Source organism: Solanum stenotomum, chromosome 1 (assembly GCF_019186545.1).
Source record: "Solanum stenotomum isolate F172 chromosome 1, ASM1918654v1, whole genome shotgun sequence".
In the NCBI taxonomy this organism is placed as follows: domain Eukaryota; kingdom Viridiplantae; phylum Streptophyta; class Magnoliopsida; order Solanales; family Solanaceae; genus Solanum; species Solanum stenotomum.
Genome location: NC_064282.1, coordinates 101174902 through 101181438, shown reverse-complemented (window position 1 = coordinate 101181438; position 6537 = coordinate 101174902). Strand labels below are relative to the sequence as shown.

At 27.5% G+C, this 6537-nt stretch overlaps 1 non-coding gene across 1 annotated transcript; it reads right to left on the bottom strand.

The window, feature by feature from the left end:
* Nucleotides 1-349: 349 nt before the first annotated feature.
* TRNAM-CAU (transfer RNA methionine (anticodon CAU)) lies at nt 350-434 on the bottom strand. The gene is given in 2 exon segments: nt 350-385; nt 397-434. It is a non-coding gene; the product is annotated as a tRNA-Met (tRNA).
* Nucleotides 435-6537: the final 6103 nt, after the last annotated feature.

Sequence of the window (6537 nt, the reverse complement as noted above, 5' to 3'; positions counted from 1 at the left end):
ACATTAGCAGAGTTCGAAGAAGGGCCATGCCCCGAAAGGTGTAATGTGGACAGTCTACTCTACCCTAATGCAATCATTAGTAACCAAAGCATTCCGCATTAGCAGAGTCCGAAGAAATGACTACACCCGAAAGAAGTAATGTGGACAATCTACCCTAATGCAAGCATTAGTATACCTAAAACAAGGCAATTGGAAAAAGTAGAATGGGGTAAGTTCAAATAAGGGCCACCCTGAAAGAGTGTAATATCCTAATACAAGCATTAGTAACCAAAGCATTCCACATTAGTAGAGCCCGAGAAAGGACTACAACACCCCAAAGGGAATGTGGAAAATCGAAAAACAGGATGGATGGGGTGAGAGAGGCTCAAACTCTCGACCTCAGGATTACTCAGAAGCTATGAGACCTACGCGCTAGCCCACTGCGCCACCACCCCTGTTGTGGCTAATAACCCATACACTATTTTAAAACAACATACAAAACCAAACAAATCTTTCACAATAAATAATAGAAAATGCAAGTTTTATATTCTAGTTTTGACTGGCAAAGTTAACATCTTAGCAACATAATAAAGTCTAGTAAAATAACTACCAAATCCTCAAAATGAATATTTTCCATTAAGATCCATATATGACATACATATATGATATATGTATACCATTAACATCTTCTGCTAATTCTTGTTTCCAGGGGCAGCATGGGGAAAACCATAAGGTGACACCATAGTCATCCTGCAAAACATAAATAACTTTTCAGTTTAGACACAAGTTACGCAGAATTAGTAATGTAGATATTAATTATATTGGTACTCTTCGTAATGTGAAGAAATGTAATATACATGTATATAGTAGTAACATACGAATTAACAATGTTAGAATTGAGGATTCTCAGTAGTTCAATTAGTTGGTTATTTTTATATTACACCTAATTGATAAGGGTTATTCGAGAATTAACAATTAATCCTGAAATGTTCAACAACGTAGAAGGATAATACAAATATGTATGAAAAGAAGAATTAAAATATATTACTATACCTTAGAAAGTTGTAGAGAAAGGATTTTTTAAAAAAAATAATTATTGTTGTATGGATTTTTCAAATTGACATATATTAGAAAGAGCACTCAAAGTTTAAAAGCTAATTAATAAAAAGACCGCCATAATAGACTAGAGGAAAGGAATCGTTTTCTAGCTCTTTAAAAAAAATTCTTTGCAAATTTATTTTTAAATTTTAGATCTTTTTACAAGAGATCTTCATTTTTACACCTAGGATATTTTCATTATTTTTTACATATAAGGGAACTGAAAAAGACGGACAATTTTTTTTTATTCAAATTATTAAAAATTACTATAAAAGGACAAGAAATTTCATTTTGTCACGACTTCTAGAGAGACTACTAAAAGAAACACATTATTAATACAAACTTGATTGTGAAGATATATGATTTTTAGGTTTAATATGAAAATGTCAATTACTAATTTGGTTCATAATTAGGAATGTAATTTAATTAAGACTCTTTAAAGAGCAATATAACTTCTTGCAATTCAGTTTGGTAAAGGTTACCCTTTATATTGCCTAAAATTACTCTTTGACCTCTCAGTCTATTATATTTGATCATTTGTTGAACTTAAAGATTAATTTGAGAACAAAAACTAATAATTCACCTTCTTGATTTTCAAAAATGAAGTTTATAACTTAAAAGCTTAAATATATAGGCGTATATACATAAAACAAAATTGATATTTGAAAAAATCAAAAATCAAAAGGAATATTTGAATGTATGAGATTACGTTTAGATATGCATATAATTTTTTTAAAAAATACAAAAATAGATGAATACCAACCTCTCTTGTCGCTTCTCCAAGAATCTAATCTGGGTTTTCTCGTTGCCAATTGTACATCTACATGTAACAAAAAACAACATATTAAAATAATTCAAAGATAAACAAAACATTAATCAAATTTTAATTTCAAAGGAGAAGGGAAAGAAAATGTTTAACCTTCGCTTAAGGTTTTCACAACCAATTGTTGTTTTGAGATTCTGCGAACTCTAGAATTCCATCCACCTATGTATACACTATATAATTTAGAAATCACAATTATATATAACCAATTCAAAAGTAAAGGAAATAGATCAATAACAGCTAATTGATAAAAACCTTGTCACTCAAACTGCAACTTTTTCATTTTAGAAAATACTCAGAGGCATAATTTTTATGGCACCGAATCTCGAAGGGAAAAGCCTAATTAATAAAATCAACACAAAGGTCAATCGATGAGTATTTTCATTATCGAAAGCATTAACCGAGTTAATAAAATTTTTGATGTTATTTTTACGAGAGATCCTCATTCTTAACACATAAGAGATCTTCATAAGAAATCTAAGAAAATATGTTTTTCTTATAAATTATAACATACTACTGCTATTTTTTTTTTTATAAAAGAGAAAGAGATCTCATTTCCTCGAACTTCTACGGGGAGAACTTAAAAAAAAAACACTAATACACTGATCACGATAAATTATTTATTTCTTTCCTTTATTTATTCTTCTAGAGGGAGAAGTTAATTCCTAATTAAAAATATAATTAATTAAGTGTTCTCATGAAGGAACAACACTTCTCTTAATTCTTTTTTGGTAAAGATTACCCTTTATATTTTCATACAAATTACTCTATATCTTTTCAAACTATTTACTTATTTATTGATGTTAGGATTAATTTGGAGAAAAAATTGAAGGTTATGATAAACTAGATTTGAGAGGTTAAGTAGCCATTTTAACATAAAAAATGTGATGTTGGACAAAAAAAATGTTAGAAAAGGGTATTTAGAAAATAGTAATTGAATTTGAATATTTTTAAATAACTTGAAAACATAGAAATTTTGGGAGTGCAAAAAACTCACCTCTCTTTTCGATTCACCAAAACTCCAAGCATAAAGTTTCTCCTTGCCCAATCTAGATCTGTATACAACAAAAATCAACACATTGTTAAAATAATTGAAGGTGAGCAAAATATTAATCAAATTTAATTTACAAATGAGAAGGAAAAGAAAATTGTTTAACCTCCACTTATTGTTTCCACGGAGAATTGTTTTTTAGATGAAATTGCATTCCTTTCTACGAACTTTAGAATATTTTCCGCCTACGTTTACAACAAATAATTCAAAAATCACAATTATGTGCAATCAATTCAACAGTGAAACAAAACTAATCAGAATGTCATTTGATTAATAAAAACCTTCTCACAAAAATTGCAATCTTCCCATCGTAGAAAATAGTCAAAGGTGAAACTTTAATGCCATTTTTCGAGTCACAGTCAAGCATGGTTAACACAATCAACACAAAAATTAATCTATCGATATTTTCATTGTCTAAAGCATTAACCAAGTCAATGTAGGCATTGCACTTGCTTAAAAAAAAATACCCTGTTAGCTTTGCAAATGTTTGTGTAATGAAGGCTACTACTAATAGTGCATAGGCACTTTACGACTAATGTAAATATATACGTAATTTAATATAAAATAATATTATCTATTTTAACTAAAAAAGATTTTTGTTTGTTAAAAAGATTACCTTTATATCTCCTAAAATTATCATTTATATCTTCTTGTCAAACTAATTGATCATTTATTGAAGTTAAGATTAATTTGATGAAAAATAATTAATATTTTTTTTATCTTTTAATTCAAGCTTATGATAAACTAAATTTGAAAGGTAAGTAAGCGTTCCCACATTAAAAAAAAAGAAGGGAAGAAGGTGATATTTGACAAAACAAAACTTATAAAGGATATTAGGAGGTATGAAGTTGAATTTAGATATGTATTTAATTAACTTGATTTTTTTTTTTAAAAAAATTCACCTTGTTTTTGGCTTCTCTGAGAATCTAAGCAAGGAGTTTCTCCTCGCCAATGATAAATCTACATGCAACAAAAATCAACACATTACTGAAATAATTCGAAAATGAACAAAACATTATACAAATTAATTTGATTGATAAAGACCTTGTTACTAGAGACATTGAAATTTGTCGTCATTCCATTGTAGGAGATAGTCAAAAGTGCAATTTCCATGCCCTTTTTTGAGCCACCACAAAGCGTAATTATCAAAATCAACACAAAGATCAATCAATGGGTTTTTCATTGTCTAAAGCATTAATCAAGTTAATGCTGACGGTATATATGTTTGTCAACTTTTTTATATCTTTAAAATTTGATATTCTTTTTTAGGAGAGATCGTCATTTTTAACATATAAAGAGATCTTTTTTTTTTTTTTTTTTTTTTACATATAAGACATTTAAAAATAATATTTTCTTCTTTTAAATTATAAGAAACGATTATAAAAAAAAATCATGATACATTCTTTATTTCTTTCCTTTATTTATTCTTCTTGGCTTTGCAGAAATATGATTCCTAGGTTTACTATGTCAACGTGAATTGCTAAGTTAATTATATTCCTGATAAAATATAATTTAATTAAGTACTCTATTTAAGGAAAGATTATCCATTATATTTTCATAAAAATACTCTTTGTCTTTTAAAATTATTAACTCATTTATTGAAGTTAGGATTAATTTGGAAAACTATTGAATATTCATAAAATTGAAGATTATGAATATTTGAATATGCATTTAAATTATAACTTGAAAACATAGAAATTTTGAAAGTGGAAAAAATTTACCTCTCTTTTCGCATCTCCTAAAAACCAAGCATCTGTTGATCTATATGTAACAAAAACCAACACATTATTAAAATAATTTGAAGATGAACAAAATATTAATCAAATTTACTTTTCAAATAAGAAGGAAAAGAAAATTTTAACCTCCACTTAATGTTTCCACGAACAATTGTTTTTCGAATGAAACCGCATCACTAATACTTGACCTTTCTGCAAACTCTAGAATATTTGCCACCTATGTACATAAAAAATAATTCAAAAATCACAATTATGTGTAATCAATTAAGCAGTGAAACGAAATCGATCAAAGCAGTGAAACGAAATCGATCAAAGCAGTGAAACGAAATCGATCAAAGGCGCAATTACAATCAACACAAATATTATATTTGTAGGCGTTGCATTTGCTTAATTTTTTTTTTTTTAAATATTTTTTTTTTTACGAGAGATCTTCATAATAGATTTAAGAAAAAAATATATTTTCTATTCATGTTGTAAGGGAGCTATTATTGAAAAAAATTTATAAAAGAAAATGTACACTATAACTCACACTATAAAAACATGTGAGATATTTCAGAACGTTGTCCATGTTGAAATATAAACAAATTCCATTGAGGTATTATAATGATTATCCTATTTATCATGTTATAATTGATATTTGCAGATCCGTGTTGAAGAAGTTCAGACATAAAAAAATAAAAAAAAAAATGTGATATTTGACAAAATAAAAGTTAGAAGGGGAATTAGGAAGTATAAAATTGTGTTTGGATATGTATTTAATTAATTTGAAAAAAATTGTGAGTGAAAAAAGATTTACCTCATTTTTTAATTCTCCAAGAATCTAAGCAAGGAGTTTCTCCTCACCAATGATAGATCTACATGCAACAAAAATCAACACATTACTAAAATAATTTGAAAATGAACAAAACATTATACAAATTAATTTGCGAAGGAGAAGGAAAAGAAAAATGTTTAACCTCCACATAATGTTTCCACAAATAATTGTTTTTTTGACGGAATGACATTCTTAATTTTTAATTTTCTGCAAACTTTAGAATATCCTTCGCCTACATACACAACGAATAATTTAGAAATACAATTACATGAAACCAATTAAAAAGTGAAAGAAAATAGATCAGGGATCAATGACATTTGATTGATAAAAACCTTGTTGCTGGACACATTGAAATTTACAGCCTTTCCATTGCACCCAATAGTCAAAAGCACAATTTTCATGTCATTTTCCAAGCCACGACAAAGCCTAATTAATAAAATCAACACAAAGATCAATCAATATTTTTTTTTTCATTGTCTGAAATACTAATCGAGTCACTACAGATATATATATATATATATATATATATATATATATATATATATAATCATAAATGTAATTTAATTAAGTGCTCTCATTAAAGAACAATTCAACTTCTTTTAATTCTATTTGATAAAGATCACGTTTTATATCTTCAAAAATTACCTTTTAATTTTCAAATTATTTAATCCTTTATTTAGCAGCACCCTTTTACTAAAAATGAATACCAATCTCTCTTTTCGCTTCTCCAAGAATCTAAGTAAAGAGTTTCTCCTCGCCGCGAAAATATCTAAATCCAACAAACCAACACAGTATTCTTCCACTTTTAATAAATAGTATGAAGATGAAAATCAAGATTATTGAAACACTCATCAAATTCTCAAAAGAGAAGGTAAAGAAAAATGTTTACCTCGACTTTGTGTTTCCTCAAACAACGGTTTTTTTGATGAAACGACATTCATAACTTTTGAATTATGTGCAAACTTTATAATTTCCCTTGCCTAGATACACAACAAATTCAAAAATCACAATTACATGTAACCAATTCAATAGTGAA